Here is a 17651-nt window from a genome sequence, read left to right on the forward strand (position 1 = left end):
AAAACCACCACCACCACCAACAAAAAGCTTTTATTCAAAAGACAGGCAATAACATTTGCAGGCAAGGATGTGAAAAAAGGAAATCTTCATACACTGTTGGTGGGAACGTGCATTAGTAAAACTGGTATGGAAAACAATTTGAAGGTCTCATAAAAAACTAAATATAGAGCTACCATATGATCTAGCAATCCAACGCCTAGGTAGATACCCCAAATAAAGGAAATCAGTATATCGAAGACTCATGTGCAGTTCCATGTTTATTGCAGCACTATTCACAAAGATAAATTGATAAAGATAATGTGGTACATATACACAATGGAGTACTATTCAGCCATAAAAATAATGAGATCCTGTCATTTGCAACAAGATGGATGAAACTGCAGGGCATTATGCTAAGGCACAGAAAGACAAACGTCACATTTTCTCACTTATCTGTGGGTGCTACAAAATAAAGCAGTTGAATTAATGGATATAGAGTAGAAAAATGATTTACCAGAATTGGCTAGCGTATTTAGGGTTGTGGAAGAGGAGATAATTACTGGGTACCAAAAAAAGTTAGAAAGAATTGATAAGACCCAGTATTTGCTAGAATAATAGGGTGGCTATGGTAAAAACATGATTTAATTGTACATTTTAAAATAACTTAGAGAGAGGTGGAACAAGATGGTGGAATAGAAAGCTCCACAGATCATGCCCCCAACAAGGACACCAAGTTATCAACTATCTACACATGAAAAAAAAAAAAAAAAAAACCTTCATAAGAACCAAAAATGAGGTGAACATATATATTACCTGGTTTAACTTCATGTCACTAAAAAAGGTATTGAAGAGGTAGAACAAATAGTTCTGAATTACAGATGCCATGCCATCCCCAACCCACGTAGCAGCAGAATGGTTTGGAGAGCATCTCTGGGTGCTGGAGGTGGGAGAACACAGCAATTGCGAGGCATGGAAGTTAGTACTATCCTGTAAACAAGAAAGGAAAACCGGACAAAAGTCAGATGAGGCCCCTCATGGAGGGAGCAACAAATAGTTAAAAAAGCAAGGAAATGATGTTAAAGTGTCAAATTGTTATTAGCTTTCTTTTTGCCTCTTTGTTTATGCAAACAGTATTAAGTTGTTATAATCCTCATGGTAACCTCAAACCAAAATCCAATTAATGCAATGGACACACATACACAAAGCAAGAAGCTAAATCCATATCATCAGGAGAAAAAAAAAAAAAAACCTTCACTAGAGGAAGACAGGAAGGAAATAAATAAGAAAGAGAAGACCACAAACAACTAAAATCAAATAAAATGGCAGCAGTAAGTCCTTATTTATCAATAATAATGTTGAGTGTAAATAGACTAAGCTCTCCAATCAAAAGACAGAGGATGAATGAATGGATTAAAAAGACCTACTGATCGCTTGCCTACAAGAAATACACTTCACCTATAAAGACATACATAGACTGAAATTAAAAGGATGAAAAAGGATATTGTATTCCGATGAAACCAAAAAATAGCAGGAGTTGCTGTACTTAGACAAAATGGATTTCAAGAAAGAAACTATAAGAGACAAAGAAGTTCACTATATAATGATAAAAAGGTAAAATCAAGAGAATAGAAAAATTTAAAATATATATGCACCCAACACTGGAGCACCCAGATATATAAAGTAAATATTGGACTGGGCAACGTGGCTCACGCCTATAATCCCAGCACATTGAGAGACCGAGGTGGGTGGATCACCTGAGGTCAGTTGTTTGAGACCAGCATGCCCAACTTGGCAAAACCCCATCTCTATTAAAAATACACAAAATTAGCTAAGCCTGGTGGAGGGTGCCTGTAATTCCAGCTACTCAGGAGGCTGAGGCAGGAGAATCAATTGAATGCGGGAGGCAGAGGTTGCAGTGAGCTGAGATTGTGCTACTGCACTCCAGCCTGGGTGATAAGAGCAAAACTCCAACCTAAAAAAAAAAAAAAAAAGCAATTATTATTAGAGCTAAAAAGAGAGATAGGTCCCATTACAACATTAAAATAATATCTGGAGACATTAACACCTCACTTTCAGCATTGGACAGATATACAAGACAGAGAATAAAGAAAAATTAGACTTAATCTGTACTGTAGATCAAATGAACTTAATATGTATTTGCAGAACATTTCACCCAAGAGCCGCAGAATACATATTCTTTTCCTTAGCACATGGATCATTCTCAAGAACAAACCATATGTTAGGTCACAAATCAAGTCCTGAAACATCAAAAAATTGAAATAATATTAAGCATCATCTCTGACCACAATGGGTTTATACTAGAAATTAACAACTGGACTTTTGGAAACTTTAAAAACATGAAAATTAAACAATATGCTCCTGAATGACTAGTAGGTCAATGTAGAAATTTAGAAGATAATTTAAAATGTTCTTGAAACAATGGCTAATGGAAAGACAATATACCAAAACTTACGGGATACAGCAAAAGCAGTACCCTGAGGGAAATTTATAGGTAAAAGTACCAACAGCAAAAAAGGAAAGACTTCAAATGAACAATATAACAATGCATCTTAAAGAACTAGAAAAGCAAGAGAAAATCAAACCAAAATTAGTAGAAGAAAAGAAATAATAAAAATCAGAGCAGAAGTAAATGCAATTGAAATAAAAAATACAAAATGGCAATGAAACAAAATTGTACTTTAAGAAAGTTAAAAATAATTGACAATCCTTTAGCGAGACTAAGAAAAGAGGAAGATACAAATAAAATCAGAAATGAGAAAGAAGACATTATGACTGATACTGAAAAAAATGAGAGGATCATTAGTGGGTACTATGAGAAACTATATGCCAATACATTAAAAAATCTATTAAAAATGGACAAATTCCTAGATCCATGCAATCTACCATGACTGAAACAGGAAGAAATCCAAAATGCAAACTGAGGGCACAAAATCATAGAAAAATATTTCATGTTCATGGATTAAAACATCAATATTGTTAGAAATGTCCATAACACAGAAAGCAACCTATGGATTCAATGCAATCCCTATCAAAATACCAATAATATTCTTCATAGAAATTAAAAAAATCCTAAAATGTGTATTAAATCACACACACACACACACACACACACACACACACACACACACATAAATAGTCAAAGCGATCCTAGGCAAAAAGAACAAAACTGGAGGAATCACATTACCTGACTTCAAATTATGCTACAGATCTGTAGTAACCAAAGCAGGATGTTGCCATAAAGACCGATGTGTAGATCAATGGAACAGAGTATAAAACCCAGAGGAAAATCCACACACCTACAGCAAACTCATTTTCAAAAAAAAGGTGCCAAGAACATACACTCAGAAAAAGACAGTCTCTTCAATAAATGGTGCTGGGAAAACTGTACAACCATATGCAGAAAAATGAAACTAGACTTGTATCTTTCACCATATAAAAAAAAATCAAAATTAATTAATGATTTAAATCTAAGACCTCAAACTATGAAACTACTAGAATAAAACATTGGGGAAACTCTCTAAGACATTGGTCTGGGCAGAAATTTATTGAGCAATACCCGACAAGCACAGGCAACCAAAGCAAAAATGGACAAATAGGATCACATCAAGTTAAAAAACTTCTACTCAACAAAGGATACAATCAACAAAGTGAAGAGACAAGTCACACAATGGGGGAAATATTTGCAAACAGCTCATCTGACAAGGGATTAATAATTAGAATAATTAAGACACTCCAACAACTGCATAGGAAAAAAATCTAATAATTTGATCAAAAGTTACGCAAAACAACTGAATAGATATTTCTCAAAAGATACACAAATGGCAAACAGGCACAGGAAAAGGTTCTAAACATTATTGATCATGAGAGGAATGCAAATCAAAACTACAATGAGGTATCATAGCAGCCCAGTTAAAAAAGCTTCCATCCAAAATGCAAAAACAAATGCTGACAAAGATGTGGAAAATAGGGAACCATTGTACAGTGTTGGTGAGAAAGTATATTAGGACAATCACTATGGAGAACTCTTTGGATGTTCCTCACAAATCTGAAATTGTACTGCCATATTGATATGGTTTGACACTGTGTTGTACCTGTATCTCATGTCAAATTGTAATCCCCACATGGCGGGGGTGACCTTGTGGGAGGTAATTGGATCATGATGGCTGATTTCTGCCATGATGTTCTCATGATAGTGAGATCTCATGAGTTCTGATAGTTTAAAAATGTGGCACTCCCTGCCTCTCTCTCTCTCTCTCTCTCTCTCTCTCTCTCTCTCTCCTTCTACCATGTAAGACATACCTTGCTTCCCTTTCACCTTCTACCATGCTTGTAAGTTTCCTGAGGCCTCCTCATCCATGCATAACTGTGAGTCAATTAACCTTTTTTCTTTATAAATTCTTTATAGCAGTGTGAAAACAGAACTAATACACATATAATCCAGCAATCCCACTACTGTATATATACTCAAAAGAAAGGAGATTGGCATATCAAAGAGATACCTGCACTTCTATGTTTGTTACAGCATGGTTTACAATAGCTGATTTGGCTAATCTAAGTTTCCATTAACGGGTGAATGAATAAAGACAATGCGGTACTTATACACAATGGAGTACTATTCAGCCATAAAAAAGAATGAGTTCCAGACATTTGCAACAACATGGATGAAACTGGAGATCACCATGTCAAGTGAAATAAGCTAGGAACAGTAAGACAAACATTGCATGTTCTCATTTATTTGTGGGGTCTAAAAATCAAAACAATTAAACTCATGGATGTAGAGACTAGAACAATGGTTTCCAGAGGCTGGGAAGGGTATTGAGGGGCTGGTGGGGAGGTGGAGATGGTTAATGGGTCCAAAGATATAGTTAAAATAATTAATAAGACCTACTATTGGATAGAACAATAGGGTGACTGTAATCAGTGATAACATAGTTGTACATTTTAAACTAAAGAATACAGTTGGATTATTTGTAACTCAAAGGATTAAATGCTTGAGGGGTCAGATGACCCATTCTCCATTGATGTGCTTATTTCACATTGCATGCTTGTATCAAATATCTTATGTACTCATATACATATATACACCTACTATATACCCACAAAAATCTAAAATAAAAGTAATACATAGAAAAAATAAAATAACTTAGAGTATAATTGCATTGTTTGAAACACAGAGAAAAAATGCTTGATGTAATTATTACACATTGCATGCCTGTGTCAAGATATCTCATGTAACTCATAAATATATACACCTACTATGTACCCACATAAAGGTTTTTAAAAATTAAAAAATCATGAAAAACAAATGTTGGCATGCATGTGGAGAAAAAGAAATCATTTTACACTGCAGCTGAAATATAAATTAGTGTATAGATGTTATAAAAATATAAAAATTTGTCAAAAATTTAAAAATAAAACTACCATATGACTCAATCCCACTAGTGAGTATATGTCTCAAGGAAATTCATTCATTACTGGCATACCATAGAGATATTGTGGGTTCAGTTCCAGACCACTGCAACAAAGCAAAAGGAGCAATAAAGTGAGTAACACAATTTTTTTGGTTTCCTAGTGCATATTAAAGTTATAGTTACACTATAACATATTCTATTAAGAATGCAATAGCATTATGTCTAAGAAAAGTACATAAGTTAATTTTAACATTTTTCTTTTCTTAAAAAATTGCTTATGAGTATCTGAGACTTCAGCAAATCATTATAATCTTTTTGCAGAAGAGGATCCTGCTTTGATGTTCATGGCTGGTGACTAGTCAGAGTAGTGGTTGCTGAAGTTTGAGGTGGCTGTGGCAATTTCTTAAAATAAGACAACAGTGGCGTTTGCCACATCAGTTGAACTTTCCTTTCACAAAAAGATTTATCTATAATATGTGATGCTCTTTGACAACATTTTACCCATGGTAGAACTTCTTTCAAAATTGGAGTCATCTTCTCAAACCCTGCTGCAGATTTATCAATGAAGTTTATGTAGTATTCTAAATGCATTGTTGTCATTTCCACAATGTTCACAGCATCATCACCAATAGTAGATTCCATCTTAGGAAACCACTTTTTTGTGCTCATCCATAAGAAGCAATTCCTCATTCATTCAAGCTTTATCATGAGATTGCAGCAATTAAGTCACATCTTCAGGCTCCACTTCTATTTCTAATTCTCTTGCTTTTTCCACCACATCTGCAGTTACTTCCTTCACTGAAGTCTTGTAAACCTTATAGTCATCCATGAGAGTTGTCATCAACTTTTCCCAGATCCCCATTATTGTTGACAAGACCTCTTCTAATGAATCACAAAATTTTTAATGACATTTAGAGTAGTGAATTCTCTCCAGAACGTTTTCAATTTGCTTCACCTAGGCCCATCAAAGGAATAACTATGGAAGCTATTGCCTATGAAATGTATTTTTTAAGTAGTAAGAATTGAAATTTAAAATTATTCCTTAATCTACGGGCTGCAGAATGGATATTGTGCTAACAGGCATGAAAACAACATTAATTTCCTATACATCTTCATCAGAGATCTTGAGTGACTAGGTGCATTGTCACGGAGCAATATTTTGAACTAATCTTTCTGGGCAGTAGGTATCCAGAGTGGGCTTAAAATATTCAGTAAACCATTCTATAAACAGATGTGCTGTCATTCAGCTTTATTGTTCCATTATAGAGCACAGGCAGAGTAGATTCAGCATAGTTTACAAGGTCCTTCGGATTTTCAGAATGGTAAATGAGTATTGGCTTCAACTTAAAGACATCAGCTGCATTAATCCCTAACAAGAGAGTCATCTGGACCTTTGGAAGCTTTGAAGACAGGCATTGAGTTATCTCTAACTTTGAAAGTCCTAGATGGAAACTTCTTTCAATATAAGACTTTTTCATCTATATTGAAAATCTTCTGTTTAGTGTAGGCCCTTCATCAATGATCTGGATAACTTTCTGCAGTGTTTACATCAGCACTTCCTTTTTAATCTTGGACTTTTACATTTCAGAGATTGCTCCTTTCCTTAAACCTCATGAACTAACCTCTGTTACCTTCCTACGTTTCTTCTGCCCCTTCTTTATCTCTGTCAACCTTCACAGAATTAAAGAGAGTTAAAACTTTGCTCCAGATTAAGCTCTGTAGAGACAATATTTTGGCTGGTTTGATCTTCTATCCAGACCAATAAAACTTTCTGCACATTAGCAATTAGGCTATTTGACTTTGTTATCATTCATGTGTTCACTGGAGTAGCATTTTTAATTTCATTCATGAACTTTTTCTTTGCATTCACAACTTTACTGTTTGGTGCAAGAGGCTTAGCTTTCAACCTATGTCAGCTTTTGACATACCTTCCTCACTAAGCTTAATCATATCTAGCTTTTGATTTAAGGTGAGAGACATGTGATTCCTCCTTTCACTAGAACACTTAGCAGCCATTTTAGGGTTATTAATTGGCATAAATCACTATTTTGTTTTGTCTCAGGGGATAGGGAGGGGTAAGGACAGGGAAAGTGACAGGGAAATGGCCAGTCAGTAGAGTGGTCAGAACACATAGAATACACATTATCAATTTAGTTCACTGTCTTATGGGCATGGTTTGTGGTGCTCCAAAACTATTATCAGAGTAATATTAAAGGTCACTGATCACAGATGACCATAATTAAAATGTCTGAAATACTGCAAAATTGGCAAAATGGGACACACAGACATGAAATAAATATATGCTGTTGGAAAAAATGGTCCTAATAAATGTGGTCAATGCAGGGTTGTCACAAACCTTCAATCTGTAAAAATCACAGTGTCTAAAAAGCACAATAAAGCAAAGTGCAATAAAACAAAATATGACCCCATGTTGAAGAGATATTTGCATTTCCATATTCATTGTAGCATTATTCACAATACCCAAGATACGGAATCAACCTAAGTGTTCATCAGCAGATGAACTGATAAAGGAAATGTGGTAAATATACACAATGGAATACTATTCAATTGTTATAAAGGAAAGAAATTCTGTCATTTGTGTCAACATGGGTGAACCTAGAGTACATTATGATAAGTGAAATAAGTCAGACACAGAAAGACAAATATTGAATGCTCTCACTTATATGTGGAACCTAAAGTGACTGGAGTTATACAAGCAGATGCTAGACCAGTGGTTGCCAGTGGTTACGGTGGTAAGCAAGGAATGCGGAGATATTGCTCATAGTAAACAAAGTTTCAGCTATGCAACATGAGTAAGTTCTGGAGATCTATTGTACAGCATGGTAACTACAGTTAATAATAATGTACTATATATTTAAAAATTATCAAGGGACTAGATCTTAAATGTTCTCACCACAAAAAAATTGGAAGTATATTAGGTGATTGATATGCTAATTAGCTTGATTTCTTAGATTTAGAGAGTATGTTCTATAAATATTTACAAAACAAGAAGACTATAACTTTATAGGTATGTTGTTCATATGTGATGAGACACCCATGTGGTACCTAGTTCAGCCTATGAGCCAGAACATCAGTCTTTCTGAAGACCTATGCCATGTTTTTTCTTCACAAATGCAACCATTCTGGCTCACCATAATCCTCTAACAAAAAGTCTTCTGTGCAATAGTAAATAGAAATACATTGAGCAAAATGTTCTTACAGACCTCAATATGACACCTTGAGAATGTCATAACTGAATACAAACCACCCTTTCTTTTAACTGCCCTGCCATTGACACTATAGAACTTTGCTCAGCTGTAGAAAGACAAAGGCATTAAGGTGGTTACTAGGGAGACCTAGAGATAAGACAGCCTACATAGTGGGGACAGGTGAACACTGATTGCCAAAGAAATTTGTTGGGTGTGTGAGAGTCAACCAGCTCTACGATTGCTTCTCTTACAACTCCTTTATAAGTAGTCCTGGTTCCAAATATCCTCTAGGATTCCGGTTTCAGATAAGCCGATCTCATCAATTAGGTCATCAGGTACATAGTGCTGGAGTCCCCTGGCAATATTTTCAGTTCTGGAGGCCAGAAAAGCAATAGTAAATACTATTACACTGTGCAAGAGGCTCTTGCAGATCTCAGGCAATGGAAGACCTCCTCTGCTAAAAGTTTTCTCTTTGAGTATTTTTCTGACTATAGTGTGTTGAATGGTGATTCCCCAAAAGAGGAAAAGTATTAAGTTAAGGATCTTGAGATGAGATGAAGATTCTCTAAATGAGCCCTACCTCCAATGACAAATGTTTTTATAAAAGACACACAGCAAGAAGGAAAAGGCCATGTGAAGGCAGAGGTAGAAATTGGATTTACTCAGACACAAGCCAAGCAACACCTGGAGCCACCAGACGCTAGAAAAGACAAGGAAGGTATTTTCCCCTAGAGCTTTCAGAGAGAGCACATTCGTGCTAATAACTTGATTTCTTGCATCTACCTAATCTCCAGAACTGCGAAAGAATGAATTTCTGTTGTTTTAAGCCACCAAGTTTGTGGTAGTTTGTTATGTTAGCCCTAGCAAATACTGCCTAACTTTCTTTATCTCCCTTATTAAAACATAACATACATGCATAAATATATACATACGTGTAGAGCTCAATAAATTTTCACAAACTAAACATGCTCAAATGATCATTACCCAGATCAATGTACAAAAGCTTCAACACCCTAGAAGTCCTCCTTGTGCCCCATTTTAGTAATTATTCACCCTAAGGGTAGCCACTATTAGAACATCTAACAGCATAGATTAGTTTTAACTGTTTTGTGATTTATATGAATAGAAACATACAGTTTACATTCATTTCTGGCTTCCTTTGGTTGATTGTGAAATTATTCCATATTGTTGCACATATCTGCAGAGTTTTGTTTTATTTATGTAGAGTATCCCTCATACAGGATGTCTTGATGTTGTTGTTTTCTTTATTTCTTCTAAAAAAAATAATGGGATATATGTGCAGAACATGCAGGTTTGTTACATAGGTCTAAGTGTGTCATGGTGCTTTGCTCTACCTATTGACCCGTCCTTTAAGTTCCCTCCCCTCACCCTCCAACCCCCAACAGGCCCTGGTATGTGTTGTTTCCCTTTCTGTGTCCATGTTTTCTCCATGTTCAACTCCCACCTATGAGTTAGAACATGCTGTGTTTGGTCTTCTTTTCCCATACAGAATGTTTTTATTCACTTTATCCATTCTACTGTTGCTGTGCATATGAGGAGTTTCCAGGTTTGGACCACTACAAATAGTGCTGCTATGAACATTCTTGAACATGTCTGTTGATAAGCATATTTCTGTTAGATACCTAGGAGCATAATCACTAGGTCATAGGGTATGCTTATGTTTAGTTTTAGCAGGTATTGTAAAACAGTTTTCCTAAGTAGTCATGCCAGTTTACATTTCCACTAATACTGTATGAGACTTTCAGTTGTTCTACATCCTCACCAAAACTTGATATTTTCCAACATTTTAATTTTAGTCATTCTGATGAGTGTCAGTGTAACATTACTGTGGTTTCGATTTGCATTTCTTTGATAACTAATGAAACTGGGCATTTGGTTTGCTTATTGGGCATTTGAATACATTTTAGTCAAATATCAAGCCTTTTGTCTATTTTCCTATAAATTGTCTTTTTGTATTAATTTGTAGATGTTATTTATATATTCTGATATGAGTCCTTTGTTGGTTGTATTGCAAATATCCTAAGTTGGTGAGTTGCCTTGTCTCTCTTGACATTAACATCTTTTAATGAGCAGAAGTTCCTGATTTTAATTCAGTTTGTGTGATCAGTTTTACCTCTAAGAATGGGGCTTTTATGTCCTGTTTTAGAAATCTTTGCCTACTCTAATGTCTTAAAAATATTTTACATTTTTTAAAAGATTTGTTTTGCCCTTTACTTTAAATCTGTTTTGCCCGTTACTTTAAATATATCTGGAGTCGGTTTTCAGGTATGGTGTGATAGAGATTAAGATATAGTTCTCAGTTGGGCATGGTGGCTTACACCTGTAATCCCACCACTTTGGGAGCCTGAGGCAGGAGGATCACTTGAGGTCAGGAGTTTGAGATGAGCCTGGATAACATAGTGAGACACTGTCTCTACAAATAGATTTGGAAAAAAAGAATATCTGGGCATGGTAGCACACTCCTGTGGTCCTAGCTACTCAGGAGGCTGAGGCACGATGATGACTTGAGCACAGGATTTCAAGGCTGCAGTGAGCTGTGATAGCAAGACTGCACTCCATCCTGGGCAACACAAGAAGGCCCTGTCTCTAAAAAAAAAAAAAAAAAAAATATATATATATATATATATATATATATATATATATACACAGTTCTACCCATATGGCAACCCAATTAACATAACACCATTTATTTGAAAGACTATTTTTATTTGTTGCACTGCAGTGTCACCTTAAGTGTTAATCAGTTTTACATTGAAAAATGTATAGTTCTGTTTCTGAATTTTACATTATGTGCAATTGGTTAGTTTATTTATACTTGCACCAGTATTAAACAGTCATATTTATCATAGCTTTGTAACAGGAAATAAAATCTGGTAGAATAAGTCCTCCAGCTTTGTTCATCATAAAAATTGCCTTGGTTATTTCTGGCCCCTTTAAATTCTATATGACTTTTAGAGTAAGCTTGAAAATTTTGGCCAAAAGCACCTTTTGCTTAAGATTCTGTTAAATGTATTTGTTAATATGGGGATAACTGACATCTATAATACTGAGTCTTCCAATCCATGAATCTCTTCATTTATTTAGATCTTCTTTAATTTCTCTCAATTATGTTTTGTTTGCCTTGCAATTCTTTCATTAGATTTTCTCCTAGGTATTTGATAGCTAGTGTAAATGTCATCTTTTATATAAATTTAAATTGCTATATGTTGCTGCTATGCGGAAATAAAAGTAACTTACTTATGTATACTGACCTTGCATCCAGTAACCTTGCAAATTTTACTTATTAATTGTAGTAATTTACAGATAATTTTAAATGTTATACAAATATGTCACCTGACAATAATAACAGTTTTATATTTTCCTTTCTAATCCTAATGCTTGTTATTTTTCTTATCATATTGCACTGGCTATAACTACAGTATAATGTTGAGTAGAAATGCTGATAGTAGGAATTCATTATTTACCCTTGATCTCAGGAGGAAAGCTTTTGATACTTCACTACTAAGTGTGATGTTTGCTATAGGTTTCTGTAGATAGTCTTAATGAGATTAAGGAAGTTCCATTTTATACCTACTCTGCTAATAGTTTTTATATTGTATGGGTGTTTATTTTTTTCAAATGTTTTTCTGCATCTCCTTAAATGATCACATAATTCCCACCTTTTTATGTTAATGATTTTGAATGCTAAATCACACTCACATTCCTAGAACAAACCCCACTTGCTTGTGATGCATTTTCTTTTATATAAAGCTAGATTTGATTTGATAATGCTTTTAATATCTCAGCATCTATGTTCATGAGAGAGCACTTTGTAGATTTGCTTACTGCTTCATTTTCCATGCTGATCCAATGGTACAATAACTAAGTCAATGAAGCATATCCTAAGAAAGCCTGGATTATCCTTGGAATGTTAGGCCTTACTTGATAAGCATTTCTGGACTCCCACATTTTCTGCCTTGGGCTCAGCAACTTGATCAGTAGAGGGTTTTGCCTTTGTGTTGGTCACTCCCTCTCCCTACGTTTTATATGGCTAGTGGGAATGCTAGGCTCTGTTGAAATCTCTTGGGTCGATTTTCTCTCTTGTATAGGTAGGGAGAGGGTGAAAGGACTACTGTTCTTAGTCCTGTCTTCAGTGTAGGGGAGCCCATCTTCTTTTTGGGGCAAGATTGAGGTTGGGTTAACTTATCCCTTGCAAATCTCCCACTCATCCTCCCCTGATGGATTGCACCTGAGTCCTACCCTCAGGTTTCAATCAGGTAGTCCAAGGTAAAGAGTTTTTCTGAGCCTATTTCACCACAGGAGAGCCTGGCCTAAGGGCAGAGTAGACAGGCTTAGTTGCTTTCTGATGTATATGACTTTCTTGGTCTAAGTGAAAAACTTGAGGCTTCCTTCTTACTCTTTCTCCACCTAGCTTTCTCTTAAAGCTAATGTAGTTCTCTCTCAAGATTAATGAAGCTTCTCACTTGAAGAGGTTTGATGATCTTGATTTTTTCCCCATGTAGTGATATCAGAACACCTTTTCACTTCAAAATCGTGGATCAGCTCTTAGCAAAGCTTATTTAATTGACTGGAAAATCTGGGAGGATTAGAGTTAGTTTAAGAGGCTGCATAGGTATGGCAAGAGGAAACTGACTTGGTTCAGGAAGGGTTGAAGAAGTTTCAGTGGCTTGTTCTTGAGCTCAAGCTGCTAAACTACACTTGCCATTTTGGCTGGTGAGTCCACGGTCTGATTTATATGGTGGAGGTCTGGCGAGTTTCTTATGCTCATAAGTAACCCCCAAATGTTTAAAGAGATAGTAATTACAGAAGGTTTCCCTGTCTGTAGTTCAGCCGATCTGTTAGATCTGTTAGATTGGGGAAGGAAACTCACAACATCTAAACACCTATCACACCCTGCACTGTGACTCTTATTTTATGTCTATCTTATCTACATCTCAAAACAACTCTTCTATGTAAGTATTATTGTCCTAGTTTTACAAAACAGAAAAGAGAATCATGTAAATTGCTCAGGATCATATAGTTAAGAAATAGGATATTAACTTGATTCCAGTCGTACTGGATTTCGGAACTGTGCTCTGTTGGAACAGGCTGTATGTTGTTATAGGCAACAGTAAATCAACTCAGTTTAACTTATACAAAACGTAGCTAAACAAAAAGGCATTTATTGGTTTTATTTTAGGAAGAATTGCTGGGATACTCTAGGAAGAAGAACTAGGGTAACTCATTGAATTGAAGAGCAGTAGGAACCAAGATTTTGGTGAATGGAACGAGAGACTCAAAGCTGCTAGGACTCTCCTTTTCTCTGCCTGTTTCTTATCTTTGCTTCTCTATTCAAATTTCTTTCATGCTCTCTTACTTCAGACAGGTTTTGTCCACTTGCCAGGAAACATGGCTGACAAGAGCCTCATTTCTGCAACTTCAGTGGATGAAACTTCCTTTTGTCCTAGAATGTACATCTCAGTGAAAGACTGAGATTGACACGAATTGGAATTGATCAATCACTGTCACCAGAGAAAGTGGAATATTTTTCTTGGCAAAGCCTAGATCACAGGCCAACCCAGATTTGTGAGAATTTGTTACAAGAAAAAGAAGAAGAAAGAAAGGACAGATTTTAAAAAAGTAATCCCACAGACAGATAATTATGTATGATTTTCCTACTCACTAGGGACTAGTGCAGAGTTTGACAATTGACAAGCTTTTTTTTTTCAAGGGTTAGATAGTAAATGTTTTTAGGCTTGTAGGCCACATACTCTCTTTTACTTCTTCCTCATCCTCTTTTTTTTCTTGCAATCCTTTACATAGGTGAACACCATTTTTAGCTCATAGGCCATACCAAAACAGTCTTCAAGCTGAATATCGTTTGGCTGGACAGTTTTTCTGAGCTCTGGTTTAGTGAAGTTAAATAAAGATCCAGGCCTGAGCCATTTTGAAACAGAGCATGCTACAGTATCTTAGGATCTAGTCAACTACAAACTGGGAATGCTCAAACCTGCAGCTAAATTTATTAACTGAAATAAGGTAGATGCTTTAATGAGCATGGCAAGAGGAAACTAACATTGGAGTGCCTAACTGATGTGAAGTGTCATGCTAGGACTTTTATTTTTTATTTTTATTTTTATTTTTTGAGATGGAGTCTCGTTCTGTCACCCAGGCTTGAGTGCAGTGGCGCAATCTTGGCTCATTGCAACCTCCGCCTCTTGGGTTCAAGCAATTTTCCTGCCTCTGCCTCTCGAGTTGCTGGGACTACAGGCACCCACAACCACATCCAGCTAATTTTTGTATTTTTAGTAGAGACGGGGTTTCACCGTATTGGTAAGGCTGGCCTCGAACTCCTGATTTGCCTGTCTCGGCCTCCCAAAGTGCTGGGATTACAGGTGTGAGCAACTGTGCCTGGCCAGAATTTTATGTAACATAATGTCATTGAGTCTTCACAATAATTTTGTGAATCAGGTACTGTTATTATTCCTGTTTGAGAGATGAGGAAACTGAGACTGAGAGAAAAGTGACTTGTTAAAGTCCACCAAGCTAGTGTCATAGCCAGGGTTCAGACACAAGTCTCTCTGGCTACCAAACCAAAATCCTTTACAGTAGTTTTAGCATGTCAGCTGCATGTTCTGTGGTTGGTGGGTTAGGCAGGTAGTTCAGCCTAAGAGGCACATCAACAGCAATCGCTGATACCTCCCTAGGGTCGCAAAAAGATGATACTCATAATTAGCTTTGGGCATCACATCTGTTTCAATGGAGTCACCTGGTATTTTTACAGTTTCTTATATTATACTGGCTTTCAATAATCAGCATGGAATAACTTTTCTCCAAGTAATGTTAGCCAAAGGAGATAGGCAAGATGTTTTAATATATACCAAAGGATAGTTGCTTCAATGTTATTAGAATTTTATTCCTTTGAGCCCCTATGGTTGGGTGCTACATTGATTTGTGGGTAGGGAGGTTTAACACAAAGTAGATTTTGAAGCAGCAGAATATTGTTTTGATGAAGAAATATAGCCAGGTAGACCCTTTCTTTCTGTTTTTCTGTTCCCCCATATAAGACAGAACTTAAAGAAAGATTTACTTCATGCTTTCAGGAGTGTCTTCTTTTGACAATGATAAATTTGTAGCCTTTGAAATATGCCTTTCCAAAAGTAAACTAGCACATATCTTCTCAAGTCATCTGACATTGAGTTTTCTGCTTTACCTTTTGAGGCCTTGCAGGGGCCACTAAGTGAAGAAATGAAGAAAACTTATTTACTATGTATCTACTATGTGTCAGGTGCTTTCCTAAAATAACTTTGTAAGTTAGGTAATACAATTATCCCATTTTAATTTGATTGATTCTTAATGTGCGCTAAGCCTTTCATATCCCCATTTATGAAGGGATTGAGACTCAGAGAAAGGAAGTACCTTTCTTAAGGTTACACAGTTTAGGAAATGATCTCAAGTCAGTCAGACACACAAACTCTGCTTTTTTCCCCCGATACACCATGCTACCAGCAATCGTTCTCTGGTTCCCACAACTCCTGAACTAGAGCAAGAAATAGGGGTTCATATTTATGAAAATTCAACATTAGCATTTTGGTGTATTGGGGTATCTGGAGTTCTTCATTATAGGGATTTGGAGTACAATGAGTCATGGGGCATTTTTTGGCATGTAACATACTTTTATGAAGACCTATTTTTCCCTGTGAGCTAATGCTTTTCCTCAGAGCATGCCATGCAAAGTAACTGTCCCTAGCCCACCCCTTTACTTCCTCTCACAATTCTCATGTCTATACTTAGGATGCATCACAAGGTGGAACCTGTAAAATTTCTCTTGCGAAAGGTCCCAGATCCTTCCTTAGGGCCAAAAAAATGAAATTTTATTTTGAGATATATTATACATAAATAAAAGAAACAGAAGTGGAAGGAAGGAATATGAATGAGAATATGAAATAATAGATAATAGCTTGCTTGCTTTTCTCTCTATATAAACACTATAGTTTACTTTTGTCTTTTTTTTAAAGTTTATATGAACGAAATCATATACTATGTTTTCTTTTTTTTGTCTCATTTTTTTCACTCAGTATTATGTGTATGAGATTCATTGAACATGTTGAGTATAGAAGTTATGCATTCATTCATGTTGCTAGTCCTTTTATTGTACAAATATACAAATATAGTGTATTTTATGAATTTATGTATTCTCCTTACATAAGGACCATGCTAATCATCTATTCAGTCTTCCAATTTTAGTTTATGTGCTGTGGAAGTGAGCATGAGCCTTGGCTTCTTCTTCTGAGCTAGCCAACTCATCAGTTTGTTGTGAGAATTAAATAAGACAGATATAGGTTTAGCATTCATAGTGCCTGGTTGGCTTTCTATTCTTTTCCACAATGAGAGGCTTTAATGTACAGAGCGTGGTTTTGGAGCCAGAGATACTTGTGACTGGTTTCTAGTTCCATTGTTTCTTGCCTTTTTCAAGCCTCAGTTTGCTTGTCTGCAAGATAGAGATGAATAATATTCCCCAACCAAGTTTTGTCATAGGAGTCCTGTTAAAAATGCAGACTATCTGGCACATGGTAAGCACTTGTTGGTTGATCTGGCATAGGCTTTTGAACTATATTTCATTTTTTTTTTTTTTTTTTTTTGAGACAGAGTTTCGGTCTTGTTACCCAGGCTGGAGTGCAATGGCGCAATCTTGGCTCACCGCAACCTCCGCCTCCTGGGTTCAAGCAATTCTCCTGCCTCAGCCTCCCGAGTAGCTGGGACCACAGACGCACGCCACCATGCCCAGCCAATTTTTGTATTTTTAGTAGAGACGGGGTTTCACCTTGTTGACCAGGATGGTCTCGATCTCTTGACCTCGTGATCCACCCGCCTCGGCCTCCCAAAATGCTGGGATTATAGGCGTGAGCCACCGTGCCCGGCCTATACTTCATTTTTAAAAGGTTTTCTAGGCTGTAGTGTTTAGAAATCACACTGTTGATCAGAGAGTATCGATTTACCAGTTTAACATCGAGAAGTAGAACTGGGACTC

At 36.2% G+C, this 17651-nt stretch overlaps 1 non-coding gene across 1 annotated transcript; it reads right to left on the bottom strand.

The window, feature by feature from the left end:
- Nucleotides 1–16784: 16784 nt before the first annotated feature.
- Nucleotides 16785–16891, bottom strand: LOC116535115. The gene has a single exon (XR_004262049.1). It is a non-coding gene; the product is annotated as a U6 spliceosomal RNA (small nuclear RNA).
- Nucleotides 16892–17651: the final 760 nt, after the last annotated feature.

The sequence above is a fragment of the Sapajus apella genome, unplaced genomic scaffold, assembly GCF_009761245.1.
Source record: "Sapajus apella isolate SASKATOON/1434 unplaced genomic scaffold, GSC_monkey_1.0 scaffold91, whole genome shotgun sequence".
NCBI classification, from domain to species: Eukaryota; Metazoa; Chordata; class Mammalia; order Primates; family Cebidae; genus Sapajus; species Sapajus apella.